Genomic DNA, 24,646 nt, shown 5'->3' with positions numbered 1-24,646 from the left:
CCATGTCCCCAAGGGCCACACCTCAGTGTCTTTTGAACACTTCCAGGGACAGTGATTCAATAGTGTGTCCACAGCTTTAGGAAAATGTCCGTGCCCCAAAAAGATGAGGAAGCAGCAGCAGCATCCCAAAAACACCAAATCCTACCCAAAACCAAAAGGTGAAGCAGCTGATCTGCTGAGAGCACTGAAGCATACTCTCAAACCCTGTGTGACCATTTCCTCATCTCAGGCTCTGCTTGGGGCTGTTTGCCCTCATTTTATTCCACATATGCAGCATCCTCCGTAGCATGTGCTTCAATTCCTGATCTTCTGGGTCCCCTGTAAACCTCTAAAACTTGTGTGAAAAAGAAGATACTTCAGATATTGAACCAAACCAAATCCTGGTGCAGTTTCACCTCCTCTCCCTGAGCTCACACCCAGCCCAGCCTCCTCCTCCTCCTCTCGCAGCTGGTGCTCCAGCAAAATCATTTGCACACTAAAAACCCCGCCAGACAAAGATCCAGCCGCCCACCCGTGCTCTCAGCCTGCCACCGGCGTAGAGAATCCCCGTCCTTAAGGACACAGCCTTGAACAAAAGCCAGGGAAATTGAAAAAAAAAGAAAAAAAAAAACTCAACAAAACAATCTTCTCTGCAGCCTGACCTTTTATTGTCTGAACGGGGCTGCCAAACCAAACCCGCGCTGCGGGTCCTTCCCGCTCCCTGCATCCTGCCCGAGATTCCTCCCCTCCCTGCAGCCCTGGCGGTGTCACTGGGGCTTCCCAGGAGTGAGGAAGACAATGGGGGGATTCTCGGGCTGGTGTGGGCGGCTTCCTCTTCCTCCATCCAAGGAGGGCCCGGGGGCTGGCTCGGTGCAGAGTGGGATCCGCAGGTCCTGGCAGATGGAGCAGTGAGCGAAGGTGGAAAAAGCATCCGCAGCCTTGCGGGGTTGGCAACTTCTGAATGACCAGAGGGGACACGTCAGGTTTAAATAATCTTCTCCCCTCCAGGGCCCATACAAGACACTTCAAGAGGGAAAAAAAAAAAAAAAAAGAGAGAGAGAGAAGAAAGAAAAGATAATCCCCCTGTGCATGCCTGGAGCCGGCCGCCAGAAGAAAAGCAGAAGAAAAGCTTGGCTCAGGGCTGTGCTTGCCCCAGCAGAGCCTGTCTCGCTTTTGCTGCCCTTCACATTTCCCCACCACCCCCCGGCTCAGCCCGAGAGCTCCTGAGGACACGAGCTGAGCTGGAGCATCTTTGCCAGGACGTGGCAAACCCTGCGAGCGGAGCCGGGGCTTGTCCGCATCACACAGCGCCGGCTGCCTCTCATTAGCGCTGGGTGATAAATCCAGGGGGGAGATGACAGCCCAGCGGGACGAATCCAAGCGTCCTTCCCTTTCAATTCTCCTCCTCCCATCACACATGGCCGGGCTTGCCTGGTCCCATCATCCACCATCGCCCCCGGATGGGGAATGAGCCCTGACGGATGGAGCATTTCCTTTGTGCCCTCCTGTTGGGAGGCAGAGCTTGTCCCGGCCTCCCTGTCCTGCTGAAGGTGAAAGGAGATGCCATGAGAGATGCTGTGGTCTCTCTCTCTCCCCTGAGAGGCCATGGAGAGATTCAGCCACGTTGTCCAGCGCAGAACTGCAGTGCCAGCTGGTCTGGAAAACCACTTTGGTTTGAGAGGCAGCTTGGGTGAAAAACCACCTGATCTCGTGGCTTTCTCCAGTGTCACTGTCCCCTCCTGAAAAACAGGCTGCAAAGAGATTTATGGAAGTCAGTCCTGCTGTGAACAGCCAAGAGAGGTGAGGCCCAGCATCCCCCCCTCCACAAGCCTTGATCCAGCCTGGCACAGGAGACTGAGAAGAGCTTTAAAAGCCAGGGTGCCACGGATGAGGATGTCTGCATGGAGGCTGGGTAGAGGCAGGTGGTAGAGGGGCTTCCATGGATCATTGAATCATAAAAGGGTGTGGGTGGGAAGGGACCTTAAAAGGTCATGCAGTCCAGACCCCACTGAACCAGGTCAATCAGAGCCCCATCCATCCTGGTCTTGAATGTTTCCAAGAATGGGGCATCCACAACTGTCTGGGCAACCTGTGCTGATGCTTTACCACCCTCACTGTAACAAAACTTCTTTCTAACACCGAATCTAAATTGACACCTTTCAGTTTAAAGCCATTGCCCCCTGAACCATCACTACAGACCCTGCTACAAAGTCTGTTCTCATTTTTCTTACATGCCCCTTTCAGGTACAGAAAAGGTCTTGCTGGAGCCTTCTCATCTCCAGCCTGAACAGCCCCAACTGTCCTGGGCTGTCTCCAGAGCAGAGGTGCTCCAGCCCTCTGATCTTTTTCATGGCCCTCCTCTAGACCCACTTCAAGAATTCCATGTCTGTCTTGTACCTGGATTGAATAACAGGCATTGCCCTGACCCAGGTGAGGTGCAGCACCAGCACTTGGCTTTGTTGAACCTCATGAGATTCCATAGCCAACTTCCCAAGCTTGTCCAGGTCCCTCTGGATGGCACCATGTCCCTCAGGCACATCCTTCAGGGTGGAGAGCACAGCTCAGCCCATTTTTGTGCCAGTGATTCTCTGTCCTCCATCCTTCCAAGCACAGGGAGGGGCCCCTCAGTGCCACAATCCCAAGGGCAGGGACTGCTTTTCCCCTACAAATCTGGAGGGAACAAAATCTCCTTGAGGGCTCAGCATCATTTGGGTTGAAACTGCCTGGATTACTCACATAAATCTTGCTTCTTTAGGAAAATAAGGAAAAAAAGCTGGGCTGTGGTGTCAAAGCACTTTGCTGTGCCAAGAGCATCCCTGCTGGGTTTGCAAAGCCTCCCCTGGGGTCTTGCAAACCCTCTCTGTCACTGGCACTTTGGGGAGACCATCAACCATCACTGGCCTGCCATGGTTTTGGGGACTGCCAGCCCCAGGGGTGATGGAGAACAATGTCCTCACTGCAGACCTACACAAACTGCTCTGAGCCCAGCTGCTGTGCAGGGTGGACAAGCTGTGGATTGTTCCCCTTCTGAGGGAAAAAAGGGCTCATGACCATTTCTCAGTTCTGACCCCTGAAAAGAAAGGGGGCACCTCACTGTGGAGTCTCTGCACAGCCTTGTACAGTTGGGCTTTGGTTTATGGTGCATTTTCCATCACACCAGACTTGTCTGCAATAAAAAGTGAGAGAGGATGTAGGAAGATGGAAGCCTCAGGTTTGGGGTTAAGTCAGGGTGGGATCCATGCCAGATTGGGAAGGAGGAGCTGCAGGATGGGGCTTCATGATGATGCTCAGTTCCATTTGGGAGCACCTATTTCCTTCTGGAGGCATCTCAGACCCTGCCACCAGCCTGGGGAGGAAAACACCGCTGTGGGTTGGAGGATGAGGCAGCAGATGAGGGCATGGATGCAGAGGTGCAGCCTCAAACAAGCACTGATCTGCTGGTAGATCAATTCTCCTCCTTTGGAGCAGCCTGACCCATTTTGGGAGCACAGTTTCACTTGTCAGTGGTGGGCAGTGAACAGTGGGGTTGGCTGGCACATGTGGCTGGGGTGGGAGAGCTGCAGGCCCAGCTGCTCTCAGCCCATCCCAGTGCTGGCCCAGCCATGTGTGGGGTATCAATGGCCTCTCCAGGAGCCCTGCAGCACCAGGGAAGGGTCCTAAGGCAAACTCCATGGTCTTAGAGGAGAGAAGGGGACAGAAGGGATTCATGTAATTCATGACAAGGCAAACTCACTTCTCCTTCTTTCCTCCCCACTAAGCTCCCTGGAGAAAACAACAGGGGGAAATAAAAGGCTAAATAGAATAAAACAGAATAAATAGAACAAAAGAGAACACCTGGGAGCAGGTCTTTGTAACTCCAGCTGGAGTGGACTGCTCCTGAGCCAAGCCTAAAACACTTGAACAAGGCCAAGCTCACCATCCCCCAGGCAGGCCATGTGAGTGACAAATCCATCAGCTATGCTGGCAGCTCTCTTTCATGAGTTTCTTTATAAAGAAATATTATATAATTAACTGCAGGCCAATTAAACACATCAAACAATCATTGTTGATAACCTCCACCACCCTGTGCTGTCAGGAATTGTGAGAGTGGTTAAACAGGTCTGGGAATAACAACTCTGGTGGCTTGAGGGTGTCAGGGATGGGCCATGGCTGGTCACCTGGACACTGGAATGTCACAAGGCTCCTCCACATCTCCTGCCTTCCTGGCTCAGGTGGATGCCCCCAGTGTGGCTAACCAAACCTCCTGGCACCACAGCTCTGGGGCACAAGAGAAGGAAGACAAATCTGAAAATGAAACCAAGAGCCCTCCACAGGCTCCCATTGGGATGGCCAAGGCCTTTCCCAGCCCCTGACACTCCAGAGCTCTCAGCTTTCTGCTGTAGCACCCACAGCAGGTTTGCAATGAGTTTTCTTCAGTGATTCTGCCCTGCTGCTCCAGATTCTGGGAAAATTTCAGCCACTCACAGCAAACTGGTGATGGAAAACCAAGCAGTGTCATAAAAACAGCCCCAGGATTGTTCCAGCCAGTGCCATGCACGAGGATAGAAAGCTTCTGTGGTCTCTGCTCTGCAGAAGGGTCTTCTGCAGCCTGAGGGGAGCAGAAGCTTCCCTGGGGCTGGTGGGCAGAGCCTGTGCACAGCAAGGGCTGTTTCTGGCACAATCCTTACGGGAGATTGTTCATGAAATAACTTCACTGCTTGGAGCAGCTGGACCCAACCCTTCTTGAATGAACTCTCTCAGGTCCAGCCCAAGAAATTGCTCCTGGATCTTGGCTTTTCAGGAGCCCAGCAGTCTCCAGAGCAGTGGTGCTAGGAGGGTGCACCAGGGAGAGTGCTCTTCCACAGGTTTTCCAAAAGGAGAACCACAGCATCTTGAGAATCCTTTTACTAAACCACAGACCTCACCTTGGACATTCAGTGTTCCCAGCTAAACGTTCCTCAGGAGTGCAGGAGGTAGGAGCTGTCTCCTGGTGGGCATTTCTCAGTAGTTATGTACAGAAAGAGGCTTCCCCAGCCTGGGATCAGACAGCATAGGCTGGGTGCACCCCAAATTCAGCAAAATATCTAAGCACCCTTTCAGCTGATCTCTTCAGTCTAGATCTTCATGGTGCCTACATCAAACTGGGTAAGGGGAGCTGAAAGCCCTGAGATCCCTGGTGAGTGTTGGCTCAGGTTTTTGCTCCTTTAGGTCATTTGTACTCATTACTATTGTGTCATTATTTGGGGAGCTGACACTGTAAAAATGGTCCCATCACACAGTGAGGCAGATAGATGTGAGAAAAGGCCTTTGATTTTTTGGGGGGCTTTATCTTAATTACACAGTTTAAATGCTTTGGAGAGAATTTTTTTTTTTTTTTTTGCTTTTTTTCCAGTGCAAATGGAATGGGCAATAATACCTTGTGCTTACAGGTAGCTATATGATGTGCTTGCTTATTGGGCTAATAATTACTGGGAAAAGATTAATGAAGGGCAGATATTTGAATAGTTAAGTACTATTTTTTTCTGGTTTTGTTAAATGAGAGAAAGGGTTGAGTGCCTTGACTGCTACACCAGCCACTCACTGGAGCTGTAAGATTTGTGTTCCCTGTGCTCTTGGGCTAAGTTAACAAATATTTACAGGCTGGGGCTGTGGTTCAGCAGAGCACCCTCAGCTGTGTGCTCAAATCTCCTTGGCCTCAGTGGCATTTAAATGCAACCTTGTGCAACGTGCTAGATGTGAGGACCTTGGATTTTTTGGATAACAAAGACAACATTTGTCATTGCCAAACCAAGGGTCACCAAGTCACGTTGCTGGCTAGCACAAAGCCCTTCATCCCCTTTGTTCTCTCTGAAATGGTGAAATAGTAGCTGACTAGGTGATTTTCACAAGTTTCTACTTTTTTCTCTGTGTGTTTGTGTGTGAATGTTGTTGATTTCTAAATTACTTGGATGAAAATCATTTAACCAGGATCATAAGTTCACACTTACTTGATTTGCTTTTTTCTGCTGCTGCTGTAATCAGGAGATTTTCTCATATCCACAAGGAGAAGAAAGATTACTGAGAATGTCTGATGTCCTTTTATTGTGTGAAAATGCAGAAGGACTCACTCAGCAGGTGGCCAGAAGGGTCTCCTCTCCAGAGGGCTCATTCATCCCTGGCCAGGCTCATGGAGCACTCAGATCACACATTCAGTGTGTGCTCATTTCTCTTTTCCTTGCTCTTGCACTCCCTCTGCTGATCCCGGGGATCTGTTAGAAGAAAAATGCTTGTGCCAGAGATAAACAAAGGAGAGGAGGAAAGCAGCTCTATAGCAAAAAGTGAACCAACTCATCGCAGATGGAGAATACCCAAAGTTCAGAGAGCAGAAGAGAAAAAACAGAGTGATAAATGAAGATGTAGCAAATATAGTTCCTCCTATCTGCTGATTCCTTCCTTCTGGTAACCAGTGACATGACCTGAGGGAATGGCTGGACCTGTGTCAGGGGAGGTTTAGATTGGATATTAGGAAAAGGAACAGATGGAATTTGCCCTCCTACCCCCTTTCCAAACCATGACCATGGTCGCCTGTCTGGCCCTCACTCACCCTCCTCTGTAGATTCCTCTTGATCCTTTGGGCTGAACTTGAGCTCTACTTGCATGTTGAGTGCCTACCCTACCTTTAGAAAAACCAAACCCAAAATTAGAAGACTCCTTGCTCAGAAAAGCTGGGGCTGTCCCATCCCTGGAAGTGTTCAAGGCCCGGCTGGATGTAGCTTGGAGCAATCTGGAACAGTGGAAGGTGTCCCTGCCCATGGCAGGAAACCAGATGGTCTCTAAGGTCCCTTCCAACCCAAACCTTTCTGTGATTCTGTGATTTTTATGACTCTGCTTTGAGGGCCTGAAGAAACACAACCCACAGGGGCTCAGTTAACCTTTCCCCAGGCCTTGCCTTTCATAAGCCAAAGAGATAAAAACTGATGGGACTGCTGGGAAGCAGGGAAGAAGCACAGAATTGCTCTGTGTGTCCTTTGGAAGGTCCCAAAAGGAAAAGGTCCTTGACAAGGAGTTTATTTTCATTAAAAATTACAGGCCCAGCTCAACCAGTCAAATAAACAAAGAAAGTCTGTAAAACAGCAAGTGCAAAAGGTCCTGGGTTATTTATAAAGGGCTTTTAAGTATATTAGGCCTAACACCAAGATAAATCAACCCTGCTAGGATTCCAGAGGCATATCACATGTGGCCCTAGCTGTTGTCAGCTTTGTGCTGGAATATATTTAGTGGCCTGTTTCACTACAAACCTTCACAGCTTTTTCCCTAGTGATTCCCCCTTGAAAATTAATACTTTGGGACCAGACACAGGTTTCTGTCTTCAGTCACATATTGATTTGATCAAATCCTTCATGGAATCATGGAATATTTTGGGTTGGGAAACATGAAAGATATTCTTGTTGCAACCCCAGCCATGGGCAGGGACACCTCCCACTAGACCAGGTTGCTCCAAGCCTCATCCAGCCTGGCCTTGAACACTTCCAGGGATGGGGAATCCATAGTTTCTCTGGACAACCAATTCTAGGGCCTCACCACCCTCACATGGGAGAATTTCTCCATCATACCTTGTCTAAATCTACCCTCCTTCTGCCTAAAGCCACTCCCCCTGTACTCTCTCTGTGTGCTCTTGTCAAAAATCCCTCTTCACAACCATTCAAATCCATGCATTCAACAGACATTTTGCCACCCAGTGTGTCACAGAATGGTGAAGAACCCTGTTCAAGACCAGGTTATTGGATCCAACAGGACTGGGGTGTTTTTCCCCTGAAACAGGACATTCAGTACAGAGAGTCACCAACATCTGCCACTGTGAACTTCAGCTCAAATAAATCTCAGTGTGTGTGATTGCTTCTGAGCTGATCAGAAGGAAGATGAGGATGTTTGGGATCTTGTAGGATTTGTTTACATGGTCCTTTGAAGACCCTGGGCAAAGCCATGTGCTTCTCTGCTGCTCCAGCTCAAACTTCTTGCATTTCAGATCACTCCTTACAGTGATCTGGCACAAACCCAGAATTTCTTTTTGGGTGTTTTCTTCTCCAGTCCCACCAGAACAACTCTGTACCTTCCCCAGGGTCAGACCAAGGCCAGCACAACATGAGGTGTCCAGGAGTGCACAGAGCTGAGGAGGGTTTGACTGGGAATTCATGGTGTGATTGTTGGGACTGTCCTGGGAAGGGCCAGGAGCTGGATTTGAGGATCCTTGTGGGTCCCTTCCAACTCAGGATATCCTAGGACTGGCTATGGAATTGTCTACAAGGGGTTTATTTCATGCTAAGGGTGCAGTTTAGTGTCCTAACAGAGGTTTCTCAGACCAGATGGGGTGCTCCCATCAACCTCCAGCTGCCACAAGAGGATATGGGTGTCTGAAGGATTCAGTGGCCTTCCATAAATATCTGTAGGGTATTTTGAACAGTACCAGATGTTTAGGCAACTTCTTAATTCTTTGTAAACCCCCAGAAACTTGGAAAGAAACTTTTGCCATTTAGTGCCTTGCACTGTAAAGTCAGGGATAGCCCCATTTCCAAGCCTCATTTCTGCTTTTTATTGCTCCAGCTCCTGTTTGGAAAGAATGCCACATGAGGGAAGGGAATGTTTTAGAGGACAATATTCTTAGAGCAATGCCCAGATGGGTGCCCATCACTGGGATCCCAGTCTGCTCCCCAAATAATCTGGCTGGCTTTGCACCCTGCTGGAGCAATCTGGACAACTGATCCACCCTCCCAGAGAGGATTCAGGACAGGCTTTTCTGCCCCATTCTGTGATGAATCCAGACACCTCTGGGATCCCCTGCCTAGGAAGATGATGATTTTCTTTCACTGCCACAAGGCCAAGGGCAACATCACAGGTAAGTTTCCTGAAAGGGAATGCAGAGAGGGAAGAACCTGGTTTGGGAAATCCTTTGGATTTGCTTATTTGATGCCAAATTCCTCAGCTGTTTCCAATTTGTTGAAATGAACTCCAGTTTAGTAACACCCAATAATTGCCTAATTGGTTTGAACTAATTGACTACATACAGCTCAGAAGATGCCAGCTGGTGATCCCCTGCCTTTCTGAGAGGGCTGGAGGAATTGTCTGCAGGAACAATTGCTCAGCAGGAAAGGCAAGTTATGCAAAATCAAGTTTTGCTGTGAGAAAAAGCTGTGGTTTTGCTCAAATAATTCAAATTTTTTTGTTTGTTTTTCTTCCCGGAAAACTCAAATAAAAAAAAAAAAATCTTCATTTGAACAAGGTTAGTGCCAAACATTTGCTTTTAACTTTGTGCCATGACACACACAGAGCCCCAGATCCTTATTTCAGCTGAGCTGTGTTGGTGGTGCCTGTGAACACAGTTTTGCTTTCTCCTTAGACAGAAAAGAAGCAGATTAAAACATTGAGACTGAGAAAAATAAAAATTTGGCTATTTGACTGATGAGTTATATTATATAGCAACTTCTGTAGTTATTTGCTCCCATGACTAGAAAATAAAACGTTTTTTTTTTTTCCTGGTGTGATCTCAGCTCTCCATCTTAAATAGAAAAGATTATTTATCTTAAAAATAAGAAAACTTGTAGCAACCCCAGAGACTCAGATGCTCCCTATGAAAAACAGAGGTCCAGCCTCCACTGCCCATTACTTTTCTTTCTTTCTTTCTTTCTTTCTTTCTTTCTTTCCTTCCTTCCTTCCTTCCTTCCTTCCTTCCTTCCTTCCTTCCTTCCTTCCTTCCTTCCTTCCTTCCTTCCTTCCTTCCTTCCTCTATCCCAGCACTCATCACCTTGCTCCCCAAATATTTCTGAGGGGAGAATCAGGCTGAAGATGCTGAGGATGAAGGTCATCATCTCTCCTTGAGCCGCTCAGTGCAGCAGAGCTGGTGCGGGACCAGCCACACCACCCTTGTTCTGGTCAGGTTTTCACTCCCAGGCAGGTATTTCCCTACTGGAGCTGCTCGGTTAATTCTGGGAACTTGCACCAGAGGGCGATGCCAGCCCATTTCCAGCTTCATCCCTGAAAAGGCAAACTCTGGATTGCATTCCTGGATTGTTTGGTTTGGGGTTTTTTTGTGTGTTGGTGGCCGATGCCTGCTGATATCCCTGAGCCAGGCAGGTGTCCCACTGCAGTGTTTCCTGCTAAGCTGTGCTCCCATAGGAATTCACTGCTGTACTTTGCCATTATCCTGTGGGGAACAGACAGGTAGGAGAGAAAACAGCCTTCACTGGGTCCAGAGCAAGGAAACATTCACAGGGATCACAGCATGGCTGGAAATAAGGGCTCAGAGCAGAGGGGGATGGAAGCTGCCAAGAGCAAGGTCAGGGCTGAGCAGCCAAAGAAGAAACTGCCCTGTCCACTGGCCCAGCAGAATCAGAATCATTCTGATTCTGAGCACACAAGGATCATCAAGTCCAGCTCCTGGCCCTGCATGGGACACTCCCAAGAATCCCACCATGATCCTGAGAGCACTGAAATGCTCCTTGAGTTCTTGTCAGGCCATGACCACCCATGACCACCATGACCACAGGTAGATATTCCCACCTCAGAGGGTTAAAAGCAGCTTCCACAGAGCCCTGATAAATCTCTGATCCCCCACATGCTGCAGAACTGACTTTGCAGTGATGTTAAGCAGATTTTGTAGTCTCTGAGCTTTTTGGGGCTCCCCTCCAGCATCTCCCAAGGGCCCACTGTCAGAGGCAGATTGCAGCCATCCCAGTCTGCCTGGCCACCAGCATTTTCACCACCCTGATGTATGCTCCCAGAATCTGTCAGGGAGCTGCTCAGTAAAGAGAAATTTGGTTTATAAAGCTTGTTCTTGGATGGGAAGTGCTGGCAGGGTGACAGGACAGACCCTGCAGGTGCCATCTGATCTCTGTCCAGGTGGGATCCCAGCCCTGCAGCCCAGAGGGTGGGAGGCAGAGCTCATGCCACGAGCTCTGTGCCTCATCTCCTGCCAATCCTTTGCCTTGGTTTGGGATGCAGCACGAGCAGGGCTGTGAGCTGCACACAGAAACACCTGCATGGACAAAAAACAGCATGATGAGCAGAGCTGGACACAAAGCAGACCTGTCAAGACATTCCCTGGGAAAACTGAGCTGTTTCTGCACAGATCTCTGATGTGCTGGTCTGAAAAGCAGCAGCCAGTGAGAAGGGACTGGCTCCATTATCACACTGAGGATGCAGAGGGTGAAAGTTGGTTGAAAGATGCAACTTCCCACCCTGGCCCATCTCTGTCCAGCATTTTTTAGGAATTATTTCTACCTGAACAAGACTGTGAATGTGATTTACCTGTTCGGATGTGTTGGAACTCAGTACATCCCTCCGGGTGTCCAGAATTGCCAAGGACCCCGCCAGGGGGCTTGGAGACCCTGGCATGCTGCCCAGAACACCTGGGGATTTGATTTTGACCCTTGCAGCAAGTTGCTAACTTTGTATGAGGACATGAAAGTCACACAGGTTTGAATAGTGTAATAACAAAATGAGCACAGGGTGAAAATGTGGATTTTAGGATTTTTGAAATGGGGGTTATGGGGACAAGATGGAGGAATCTGGGCACGTCTAGCCTTTCTTCTTCTTCTTGTTCTCCATTTTCTGCAGTGATATTGTCTACTCTAAACCAATCCCACTTTGGGATTGGTTTAGAGTAGAAGAAGTGCACTGTCTAACATAGGTGATAGGTATTGGGAATTAAGTGTAAATATGATATATGTAGTTTGTAGTATAAAAGGACAACACCGCCTCGGGGGCGGTCAGAGTGCCTGTGGCTGCCCTGCAGAGCCGATCTCCGCTGGGCAGAAAGAAAATTTTATAGATAAGAATGAATAAACAACCTCAAGACCGAAAAGTGAAGAGTCCAGACTCGTTCTTCAGTTGTGCAGGCCGAAGCAGAGACATCCTGCACATCTCAGGGCAGCAAATATCAACAGCAACCTGAGACAGATGGGAGCCTGGGCACCCTCCTGTGCAGAGGTGAGGGAAGGCTCTGGTGGGAAGCAGGGAGAAGGTGGCAGGGCTGAGGAAACAGTCTGGCCTCAGTGGGACATGACATCTGCCATTGCTGCTGCAATTTTAACTACCTGCTCTACACTGCCATGGTTTAAAAGCCCAGGTCACAGCCAGTGAAAATTTCCATCCCCCACTTGCTCCTGCAAACACAGCCTGATCCCAGGGGAATTCTGCATCAGAACCAAAATATGTCCTAACAGTAACATGTGCAAAGGTTTAGACCACATCTGTCAAACAAACTCTGATCAGTCATTGTTTAGCAGCTATGGATCCAAGCTACATAAATTGGTGACAGAGCTCACTGGGAATTCATCCACCTTTCTCTTCTGGAAGTTCTCAAGGAATTCAGCCATGACCCAGCTGATCTCTCCAGTCAGGCAGATGTGTTTGCAGGTGGTGTCAATCCCCTGCATGACAGGATAAGCAACATCTGAACACAGGAAGATGTTGCTTATCACATCTCTCAGGGAAGAGAGATGAAGGGAACAGAGAGCAGGATGAAGGCAGCTGGGAGGTAAATACTGCACAGAGTTGTCTCTCCCCTCTATTCCATGGAATGGGTAATACCATGATTTCCATATTCTCAGAGCTGAGAAAAAAAAATTAAACCATCATTTTTTCCCCAGAAAATCAGAGGGAATGGGACAGATGTGGTTATTTTGTCTCACTCAGCCCACAGACAGGTCACTTACCAGAGTTCACATCTCTGTTCCACCCTCATCCAACCCAGATACCCAACTTCCAAACACTGCCACAAGTGAAACCATATTTACCCCTGTTACTCCAGAATGCCACAGTCTGGAAGGCTACCAACCTTTCCCAAACTGGACTCAGAGTCAAGATAACAGAGCCCAGTACATGGTTAATCATCACTGCCAAGAATCTCTACTGTCATCCACTTTCTAACAGCTGATATTCACAGCAGCAGGGATTTCAATCACTGTGATCCCTGTGCTGTGGGATTTTCACATCCTCCAGGCTCAGATAAAATGGCACAAACAGTCCCTGCCCCTCTGGTTTTGGCCTCAAATTCAGATGGGGACCTGAGAAATTTTTCTCAACTGATATTTCATTGAAATGGGTATGTTCCCATGGAAAGTTTCAGTTTCAATTATATCAGCACTTTTTATGGGGGGAAAAAATTAATCAGAAAACATTCCAGTCAGATCTAGACAAATTTGCTAATATTTACCCAAAAAAGACACTCATGGCAGACTTGTGTCTCATTATCAAGATATTTGGGCTTTCAGGTTATACCCAGAAATCTTTCTGATGTAGAAACAAGACCTGAAAGGCTTTGGATTGATGACTTTAATATGTCTGTCTTTCCTTGATTAGAAGTGTTAGTGTTGGCCTGCCTTTGTTCTGCTGAAAAGCCTTTTCTGGATTCAAAGGCATATTTATTGCAATCTCTAAATTCTTCATCTGAACAGGGAAAGGAGGCTGAATCCTTAATAAAGACTTCCTTCCTCCCAGTGTTATTTATTCATTGGATAAAGATAGGCTAAAATAAACACAAATTACTCATAGACTTAAAAACTTCAGTGATTAAAACATCATTCTCCTGTGCACACTCCACATAAATTTCTTGATTTCTAGGACACCATTTCTCAGTTTTCCCATTCAGCCTAAATTATCACAGATGGCAAACAAAGTCAGTCTTTATTATGAATGAAGGTTACAGATTTTTGGAAATAAAGCCCTTTGTGCTTTCTGAGGTGGAATTCCTTAAACTGGGAACCAGTTAGGGCCAAATAGGGCCAAAAATAAAATGTCTTCTGACAGCTGATCATGCAAGAACTCAACCAGTATCCAGAGTCAGGCAGGCAAAGGGTTTGATAGCAGCAAATGGAAAGGGCTTTCCTTCTACACAATGCATGTAATTAATTTGTGGAACTCATTACCAAAGGAGGTCATGAAAACCAACACTATGCATGAGATCACAAAGGATTTATAAAAAATTGTGGAGGATTTCATTGTGATAACTTAAGACAGTGGTCTGGCTGTGACTTCTACATCAGGAAATCCCTAAAATACTGAAAAACAAAGGCAGAGGCTGCCTTGGTTTGGGCATCTGTGTTTCAGACCCACTGAAGAGGCAGCAGACAGAGGTGCCCTGGCAGAGTTTAGCAGTTATTTATTGACCAGGGTGACAAGGAAAGATTGGGGATTAAGGACATCATTCTATATTTAATAGGATGTGAAGAACAGCTTTTCAACTGCTGTAAATCAGTTTGTGTTCCTGATTTTCCATGAGCCTCTGGAGATTTTCCTTTCCCAGGGATGAAGTTCTTTTTGTCTTTTCCTGCCTGTGAGGACATCCATTTCCATCATGCCCAGGGCATTGCTAAGGGTCCTGGCAAAGCTCTTGAGGCTTGCTGGAGTTTTCCTTGTGTCCCTTCAACCTCTGGATGTTCACAGGACCCTGACTCAGTGCCGTGCCCACACAGCCCATGCAGGTGTCTGATGGAGCTCAGGCACTTCAGCACCTTCCAAATGCAGGGGAGGAGCCTTTCTCCAGTGCCAAGCCCTGCATCTTCCTCTCTTCTCCCTTGATCTTAAGCCTTTTTCTCTCCCTTCAGAATTGCCTTCATCAGGGAGGGGAGAATTTCTTAGAAATGCCCCAAGAGCAGCTAAGAGCTGGTTTGGGAGGGTTTTGATAGTGTGAGCTTCACTTAGCAATGAGCAATATGAACCTCTTGGGATCCACCAACCACCTGGACTTTGAGAGGCTGGAGAAAGGTATAAATCAATCCTCCAAACTAACCATGATAAGAAAAGCCAGTCCTCAGAAATAAAGGCAGAAACCCTCTCTTGACAGCAGAAGGATACTGTGCATACTAAGCACAGAGTGGGCACCTTCTTGGCAGCCCCCAACCCTTCCCAAAGGACAGATTTATCTCTTCCTACAGCATTTGCCACCATCTTAAAACATCTTGAGGTTTCTTTCCCTGTCATTCCCTAAATAAACTTTTCTAATATCCATAATATGAACTGGTCCCAGGTTCTCCAGGGACAGATGGCTCTATCACAGATCAGGATCAGATACTGATGCAGCACTCCAGAACTTTGCCTTCCTCACTTCCCACCCCTTGTGATACCCCATTTCACTAAAACAATTCCCAGCCCAGCAGCCCAGCAGCTGAAAATGCTGCATGGAGAGGAGCTCTGCTCCTGCTCTGAAGGATTTATGCCAGCTGACTCAGTTTCTGGAGGCAGCTGGGGAGAAAGGTTGCCTCCAAACAAGAGCAATTTATCTGGCAAGTTCTGCGGTTCCTCCTGATTGACACAGACTTGGCCTGGGATGGTGGCAGCCCATGGAAAACAGGACATTTCAGTTCTTTCTCTGCTGGTTTGATTAGCATAGATCCCCCACAGAACTGACATCATATTTTAAACTATTTGGGATGAGAGGCAACATCTCCCTCGAGCCAGTGGCTTTCCCTGTGTGAGTCAGGGGGTTCAGGGCAGGGACCAGCCTCACCCAGAGAGCAGAGCTGTGGCCCAGGGGCAGGCTCAGAGGTGCTCCTGGTGCATGGCCAGAACCCATCACACTTGTTTTTCCCAGGAGTTTGATGTCTAGGAGGTCTTCTGGGTGTCTTGCCTGGCCCATCCACACCACAGAGCAATGGCTGCAGGAGGGTGCCCTAAAGCACCACAGCTACACAAGGCAAAGTGGGAAGCATCAGCCTCAGAGGCATGATCCCTCCTGTGCTGCATTCCAGCTTTCCTTCTGCCTCCAGACCAGTGAATCCCACCCCCCTGGCCACTTGCACCAGCCTGCAAGGCCCAAATTCTGACAGAAATGCCACAGGCAGCTCCTGTCCCCTGTATGATCCCATCACCCAGCCAAGGCTACTCCATGTGAGTGTAACAGAGACATATTTCAGAGTTAAACATCCTGCAGTTCAGTAGGGGCTGCCAAAGGGAAAAAAAAAATTAGTTTCCTTCCTTTCTTTACATTTTTCTGGCTGGATACACCACAGGGTCTTCTCTGGTGTTCATTAGTTACCTCTCCCCTGTCTCCAGTGGATGGATGCATCTCCAATCCAGCACAGGCCAGGAGCACAAGTCTAAACACTGAGAATCCCCTGCTTGATACCAGGAATCACTCTCATTTTGCCCAGTGCCAGCTCTAATGTCCAATGCTGTGTGATTATGGAAGCTCTCACTCCCATTTTGACATCTCAAGACAGCACCACTGTGCCCTCTGAGACCACCTCCTTTCCTAGGAATGCTTTGGAGCCCCCTCCCATCTCTGAAATAGAAAGTAGGGTACTGGGTCAAGCCTAGAGAGAGATTTGAGGTGTCCTCACACTCAGTTTTGTTTTCAGCATCAATTTCCAAGGAATTGTACCAAAAGAAACCTCACCAGGAGGTTGTTGTCTAATGCCACCCAGTTTGATGTATGTGAAAAACCATTTCACCTCCCTTTGGGTTGGTTTCTGCTCCTTCTGCTGCCAGCTCTTGATCCCTTCCTTGTCCCCAAGCAGAACTGGAGAGAGCAGCAGCTTCTCCTGAGCCTTGCACCCTGCAAAGGGCTCAGAGTAACCCCAAAAAGCTGAGCCAGTTTAACAACACACTTGTTTTACCCATTTAACTAACTCAGCTTTTTCTTCCTGATTTGCTTTTGCTGACCCTGCAGCACAGTTTGCTGCCCTGCTCTGCAGCCCAGACCCTCCCAATCCCAAATCCCTGCAGCAATCCTGCTTATCATCAGAGGAAGGACCCTTTGCAGCAGACAGACAGCAGCAAAGGGGTTTGCTGACTCTGCCTATGCCCTGGGAGGCTCCAAGCCCATTTTTTCACCCCATGGCATCCTGTCATCCCTGTGGGTTCAACCACTGTCCCATGGTGGACACTGGCATGGATGAGCTCCCTTGAGGAAAAGGAGACAAAGCTGCCAATGGATATTATAGCCCAGACAGCTGGATTTACACTCTGCTCCTCTGGCTTCACAACTTGTTGCTCTGCTTTGTGTCCAGCCCTGCTTGAATCCCCCCTCCCTCCTCTCCCTTTATGTATAGATATTTTATTGCAAACACTCTGCCTTTTACGACCGGATTTTTCACGCTCCGGACCACTTCCCCCATCAATTCTTTTGTCACTTTTACTGTCAGCAGCTCCTGGATAAAAATAACAAGAAGAGCCAGGTTTTGTGAGCTGGGCTGTTCTCTGGGGAGAACCTACCAGAATAACCTGCCAGGAGAAGCAGTTGCTAATAATAATATGCCCTGTGAAGAGTGAAGAGCCCAGTGCATTGTAACTCACTGTTTAATTGAAATTATGACCTCCTTTGAGACCTTCATCTGACCAGAGTGTTCATAAATCAGCCTCTCACAGCTGATCCCAGCCAGAAGCACACAGATGCTGCTGGAACTCCCCAATGAGACCCTGTTGCCATCAGAGCTGAGCTTTGTCCTGCTCCCACCCAACCATGGGAACCACCAGCCCCTCTCCCAGGCAATCCTTAGTGACTGATTTAAAAAGAGCCATGCATGAAGTTAATTCCAGAGGAAAACTCATCCATTTCCAGACCCCTGCACCTTGCCTCATACCAGCAGTGTCACATTAGGAATGGGAAGAGCCCCAGAGGCAGGGAAGGCTGCTGGCTCTCCTTGCTTGCACCCTGTGAGTTTTGCAGCTAAGAAAGCAGAATAATCCCTATTTGCACACCTGATGTAACTAATGCTGGTTTTCTACCACCTTTGAGTAACTAGAAAGGGACTCTGTTAGAGAGGGATCTTCATAAAACCCACAAGAGCTCAGCCAAGCAGAGTTGATCCTGCTTCTGTTCTTAACCCAAGCCCAACAGTCCCTATTTCTGTGTCAGCAGGGAAACACTCCTGGGATCACACTGGAATGTCATTTTTCATACTGTCAAACCACTGGCACAGCCAGCACTCTCCTACATGATTCCCTAACACAAAACTCAGGAGTTAAAGCCAGGCTTTCCCACCAGACAATTTGCACACAGCCACCTCGTCCTGGATGTAAGGAGTGTTCAGCTGTGCCCTGGTCACTCCCACAGAGCTCAGGGGAGTGGGAAATTCCCTGACTCAGGACAATTTACTGTCACAGGCATCAGTGGCCTGTGCAGAGGAGCTGGCCTTGGATCTGCTGCCCTTCTTGCCCGAGCATGGCTCAGCCTGTAGAGCTTTGTAGGACTATTCCTGACGGGACCAGGAGTCAGTGTGGAGCCAGGGACTTTGCTCCATGGTTGCCTACAAAACCAGCAACTGGAACCCATCCTTCACAGCAGCTCCCAGCTGCTGTGACCAGCAGACCTGTTCTCTGTGATCAGAGAAGTTCCATCTCTCTGCTTGTCCTCCTCTACACCCTTCAACATCCAGCCCTGGTTTTAGAAACTCCAAGACACCTCTCAGCCTGAGCCTTTCTTACCACCACCTTTTGCTCCTTGTGCTGTTTGTATTCCCCAAATTATCTTCCTTTTAATCTTTGCAAAACAGACCTTCCTTTGCTGGTTCTGAGGCAGGAAAGAGAGGACACAGTCAGGCATTTTTCTTCTCCACAGCAGAAATCTGTGGGCTGCAGTTTTAGCTCTTTCCCTTCCCTTCCCAAGATAGTGTTGACTGTGCTTCTCATGGCAGCTCAAAAGAGCTTCCCAAATTTTCATAGAATGATTAAATGGATTTTAAATGCTTAAAATTCAGCCAGTTTTGAACCTCCTGCCATGATAGGGACACCTTCCACTATCCCAGGGTGCTCAGAGCTTTGTCCAACCTGGCCTTGAACACTTCCAGGGATGGGGCAGCCACAGTTTCTCTGGGCAGTCTGTGCCAGGCCATCAAAGTAAGAAATGTTTTGCTAATATCTAATCTAAACCTGCTCTCCTTCAGTTTACCCCTTCTTCTATCTCCTCATGCCCTTCTCTTTCAGTAGGCTGCCATTTTCTGGTAGAATAAAAGCCAACTCTGAAAAGCCAACTCTGAAAAACAAAACAGGCACTTGGTTTTTCAGAGTTTCAAAAAGAGAGAGGAAAATTAATTTCACTTAACAAAAGGCTCCAACAGTTAAGCATTAAAGATGAGTCCATCATTTAAATTTTTCTCTTATTAGCATCTGAACAGACCATCCCATGTGTATTGTAGCTGAGTCTTTTCAGATGTTAATTATTTCTGATAAAAATACCTTCCTTAAAGATGGAAGTTTCTGCTTTAAGTGTTTGCAAATCTGCCATACAACAAGGGTTACAGTAAACAAGGGCTGGCTTTGGCATAGAATTCAGTTCCTTGCAGGGAAAGAAAAACTTGACTTAGATTCTAATAATTTTCATTTGAAAAAATAATTTCTCTGGGTTTTTTCACAAGCATGGAAGGGAATGTGGTACAGCAGCTCATAAACACCTGGAAAATTAAGCAGCCCATCTCCAGAGATATGAATTTCATTTGTATTACAAACTAAACAGAGATACTAAAGTCGCACAGGTTTTTTCATTTGCATTCGTGAGACTGAGAGTTTCACAGACAAAATGACACAATTGTGACTGTAATTGGCAGGAGAGTGCAGTTCCCAAGTTGACAGGAAAAAAATTTCCTGTCCAAATTGGATTCGTATCAGTAAATGCCTCATTTTTAGTTCCTACAAACTGGAAAATTTCCAACTAAGGTGCACGCCCACCAGAGTTGGCATTTTATCAGTTCCATATCAGAAATTGATACCAACTGTGCTGCAGTGCCACAGGCAGCACCCATGTTTCCCTGCTCTTGGGTTTAATCCCTCTGAGAATTCACCCAGGGCTCCAAATCTGGCAGGTTCCAGAGTTCCTGGCCCATAATCCTGGCCAGCTTCCACTGATGTCTAACCTTGGACTGAGTAAAATCACTTTTAACCCAGGTTTTTTTTTTTTTCCAAATGAAGAATTTTGTGCTTGCTGAATTGATTTTTTCCCATGACTCTTTAGCACAAAAAAAAAAGAAAAAAGAAAAAAAGAATTTATATTTCCAGTTGCTGCAGCAGGTCTTTTATGTGCCTGTCCTTGATTTTACACGGATATCTGTGCAACCTCTCCTACCCAACCAAGGGCCGAGCATGCATAACATAACCACATAGCTAATAAAAGTGGTTATTTCAGACAGCCTGGAAACAGGAGATAAAACCACAGATTAAAAATAACTTAACCCAGATGAAGTCAAGGTTGAAAACTTATCAACAGCTTTCAGGTAAGCAAGTTATGGAGTGCAGGTGCCAAAAAAAAAATAAAGTATTGCAAACACTGGGAAGTTATTTTAAGTTTAAAGAAATCTAATCACTTTGATGTAAAGAAATACAAAGGATAGACAAAAAATTAATTCTAACTGTATGAAGTCCACATTTTACTGTGATGTAATTCTTTTTTAAGTCATCATATAGATTGAGGTGCCCAAGGTCACATTCTATATTCTCACTTTTCTCTTTTGTGACGCGATTTGGACAAAATTAACAAAAAGGACGTCAAGAGCCTTAAAAAAGTGGTTTTGCAGAAGGCCATGTGGGCAGTGGAATTTTCTTGCAATAACAGTCTTCCTGCTGGAGCAGTTTAAATCTGGATGAGGCGCTTGAGAACGAAGAGAAGAGAGAATCTCGTCCCGCTCCTGCCAGGGCATGTGGACAGGGTGACCTAACAAGTCTTTCCCATCTGCCATCCCTGTGGTTCTCTGAGAAATGAAATCCCACAGGACCCAGGGCCTGATCCTGAGAGGTGAACCCAGAGGACCAGACTTCACCCTGCTTAAGCTTTGCTATAAATAAATTTGTCTCGGGGCCAATTACTGGCATTTGCCTCTTTCTCAATCCTTTCAGTCAGAACCTCTTGGCATTTAATGATGTGATTTTTTCCAGCAATATGTGAATTGCTTTCACTTCTGTGTTTTTCCCAGCTGTCTGACTCAGAAATGTGGGCTGGCTTGGTTAGATCAAGGGTGCCAATGCTAGAGAGATGGGCAAAGATGTAAAAAAAAAAAAACAACAACAAAACAAAACAAAACAAACATACCCCACACCCTTATTTTGCAAATATTTGTGCAAAGGAAGAAGTGAATGTGCCTCTCGTGTGTCTCACCTTTGCTGAGATCATAGTGATCTCAGCAAAGCCAGTGGATGGCTTTGCTGGCAGGAAAATTGGTGTATAAAGCACACATTAAGTGAGCATTCAAAAGCAGTTCAAGAGGGTAAATTTTCACGGTGCAGCCTCATCCTAAGTGTCATTAATCTCAACAAAGATCAAATATTTTGCTGATTAACCTGTGTACCCTGCAAAAAGTTAACCAGACATGAAGCTGTCACTAACTGAGAAATGTTTACCACCACAAGATGAAAAATATTGTCCTATAATATGTACAATCAAGAAAACCTTCGTCCCCTAGAGGGCAAATTAAAAACAGAAAAGGAGGGTAAATTTCTGGTCTGTGTTATTTAACTGAATGATGTTCTCAGCCTTCATTTCAATTTTTTCATATGTGCCTTCCAGTCTGGGGAAGGCATTTGACAACATTTTAGAACTGTTGAATTTTTCTTTTTGTTTTTGTGAGAAATCACTTATGTGCATTAAATCCACTATTTTCTGTCCAACTGGTAATTTACACAAGAAGTTTCTAATTTTTCTGCAATAATTTAGGCCTTCAAAAATGCCCTGGGACAGACATCTCAGTCCATCTAATGGATGTTATCAATTTAGTAACAGAATCACAGAATGGCTGAGTTTGGAAGGAACTGGTGGGGTTATGTGGTTCAACCTTCTCCCTCCAGACTAAGTTGCCAAGAACCTGAAAATTATTTTCACTCAGCTTTCAAATATGGAAAAACTGGAACTTTAAATATGCTAAAAATCATATAGTAAGTACAGAAAATGTCCTTTTTTTCACACGCCCATCTGGGGGCAGAAGGTGGCCTTCTGGCACATCCCAAGTTCTTCCCCACATGCTGGCCACACTAGCAAGATCAGCAGCACTGTTGATGCCAACCTGCTGTGTCCTGTGCCTGGCAGCTCCCAGAATTTGTCATCACCAGGGTTGCCCCTCAGTTCTTGATGGAGAATTTCTTCCCCTTCATGTCCCACTGGGCCAGAGGCCCAGGAATCAATGGTGGAAAAATGCTGATGAAAAAAAGTTAGCATCTGATAAAGATAAAAGCTTCCAAGTTATGTTAAGTAGCGCGCACACATATTATAATTTCTGCAGCAAGAGTGGCCAGAGAGTTTTTCCAGGCCTTTTCTCACCAACAGAGGGTCCTGAATCCTGGACAGAACATCTGTTCCATAATAGTTCTCCATGATTCAATAATGAAACCTCCATTCAGCCCAACTTCAGACCAGAAAACTGTTCCTTGACATCCCAGAACGAGATATAAAGGAGTTTTTTGGGGTACAAATAGGGGATTTTCTCCTTCTGATTCATCCCCTGGTTTTCATTTCCTATTTCCTGTCCACCCTTCACAGAATTACTGTCCATGGTGAAGGTGAGGGGTGGATCCAGCGTGAGGCTGCCTCAAAAGGCCACTGAGCAACAAGATCAGAGGTGAAAAAATCCAAGTTGAATGAAGAAAATGTCTTGGTAGACATTGGTACCTTGAGATGTGGTAAGATGGACAGATCTGGGGATGGGCAGAGGGATTTTTAAGGTCCCTTCCACCCCTTCCAGTCCCATTCTGTGACTCTGGGGCACTCCTGGCTCTCTGTACCTTTTTCAGCACAGATTGGTCTGTGTCCATCTTGGACAGAAGCACATCATGCACCTGAAAAAAAGGTAACAAAGAGAATGTCCTCCATGCCCTGCTGTGTTTATATTCATTGTCCCCATCCTTCCACCCAAGGCCTGTGTCTGGAAGGTGCTGGGTCCTTCCTGGTGGAAAAACCAGAAAAAGGCATTTTCTTCCCATATCCACACAGTCTCAGCACTGGACAGCTGGACTGTGTCCTGAGCTTCCACCCAGCCTGAGTGTGTGGAAACCCAGGGCACTGGGAATATTTCTCTGTCTGCTCTGGGATGCCCTGACCCCCAGGGGAGCACTGACTTTGACCCTCATTCATGGAGAAATTTTCCTAGATTTCAAGATAGACTGGAATCCACAAAAGTGTGAAATAGCTTATAGAGAGTAGTGTAGGTATATCACTTGGTGAGAAATTTAGGTTTTGGGATTTTAAGTATGCTGTGGATGGAAACAAGATGGAGGGCACAGGGTGTCATCCTGGGTTCCTTCTTCATGCTGCTTCTTCCTTCTTCTTCTTCATGGGTTTGGGTGGCATTTTGTAATTGGGCAGAAAAGTCCACATTGTGGGCTCTTTGGGATCAGTTATTGGGTTAAAACGGGAAAATAATCCAGGTGTCAGCTCTTAATTGGATAGTTTAGTCTTAAAAGACCTTGTAACAAGAGATTGTTGGCCATTTTGTGCCTTGCTAATGATAGCCTGCAGAACTCACAGTAATGAGACTGTTTTACTGATAAGAAATAATAAACACTTGAGTCCAAACATGAAATACCGTTTCAAGTGTCTTCAATCCAGACCCAGAGAAACCAACAACTGGGACCCCCACAAGAGTGGGCTTTGGAAGTTGACAACCCTTCAGCAACACAGTTATTCTGTAATAATCAGATCAGTTATCAGTGATAACGTGAAATGCATTTTTGGGGAAGGCTGGGGCCGCACTGAAGAATGACTCCACCTAAGGAAAAGACAACTGCATGCTCCTTCTCCCAGGATTTTCCCTACACTGAGCTGAAGACAGGCTGACCAGCAGGTTACCAGGCAGGCAGTGAGCTCAGGGAGGTGGAGATGACCATGCTGTACCTCTCCAAAGGACCTGGCTGGCTGGAGGATGCTCCCACCAGCACAGATTTCTCAACACAGCCCCAGGAAAGCAATCCCAGGAAGTGCACAGTGCTGCCTGGTCTGCCCAAGCCAAAAGGCAAAAACCTTCTGTCCACAGCAGTCAAGTCTTCAGTTCAGTCTATGCAATGCCTTGCCCTCACCAAAAGGACTGGTTCCAAGGGGCAGAAATGGAGACCTGTTAATCTGAGCCCTGAGGAAAACAGAGGCAGCAAAGGTAGCAGGAATTAGGGCTGCTCTCTGCCTGGTAGGTTTGTGCTTTTGTACCTCTAGCCAGGAATGAAAGCTACTCCTCTTCAAAGGAAGATCATGTTCCTATCTCAGCTGACAACAAAACATCCAGTGCTTTTAGTGGCAGCAGGAAACAGCCTTGGGGGAAAAAAGGGCAGAGAAAGGCAGCAAATTCACTGTTGCCATAAATGTAGCTGCACATCAGCTCTCTATCTGCAGAGGCTTTGTGTGAGCCAAGCTCCCACCATCACCACGAGCCCTCAGCTGGTCAGGGCAGGTTTATGGCAGGGTGGACGTACACCAAGGAGCTGCTGAGCATCAGAACCCTGCTCTGCCCAGAGAGAACTCCCCACAGGCTGACATGGCCCACGTTAGGAGGTGATCAGGAGACAAGTGGCTTTTGCTAACCCATCATGCCAGGCCAAGGAGGCAGAGGAGGGAAATCAGGTGTGGGGCTGGGAGCATCCCAGCATTGCCACAAGGCACCATCATCCCGTGGCTGCTCATTCCCTGCTGGTTTCAGAGGCTGTCCTCATCTCCCCATGCTGCTGACACTGTGCAGATGAAGGTGATAGTACTGGGAATGGTCTTTGGGGTGCTGTTTCAAAATACAGATTTCTTCAGGATTCTTTTTTT

General features: G+C 47.0%; 1 long non-coding RNA gene across 1 annotated transcript in view; it reads right to left on the bottom strand.

Moving 5' to 3' along the window:
- Positions 1-1,380: 1,380 nt before the first annotated feature.
- LOC143696161 (uncharacterized) overlaps positions 1,381-24,646 on the bottom strand; it is a 77,577-nt gene continuing 54,311 nt past the window's right edge. The window contains exons 2-3 of the long non-coding RNA XR_013185576.1: positions 5,946-6,206; positions 1,381-1,730 (exon numbers count right to left, since the gene is read on the bottom strand). This is a non-coding gene — a long non-coding RNA (uncharacterized LOC143696161). The remainder of the gene's footprint in view (positions 1,731-5,945; positions 6,207-24,646) is intronic.

Source organism: Agelaius phoeniceus, chromosome 1, assembly GCF_051311805.1.
Source record: "Agelaius phoeniceus isolate bAgePho1 chromosome 1, bAgePho1.hap1, whole genome shotgun sequence".
NCBI classification, from domain to species: domain Eukaryota; kingdom Metazoa; phylum Chordata; class Aves; order Passeriformes; family Icteridae; genus Agelaius; species Agelaius phoeniceus.
The sequence above is the reverse complement of the archived record's forward strand: the minus strand, read 5'-3'. Positions and strand labels throughout refer to the sequence as shown.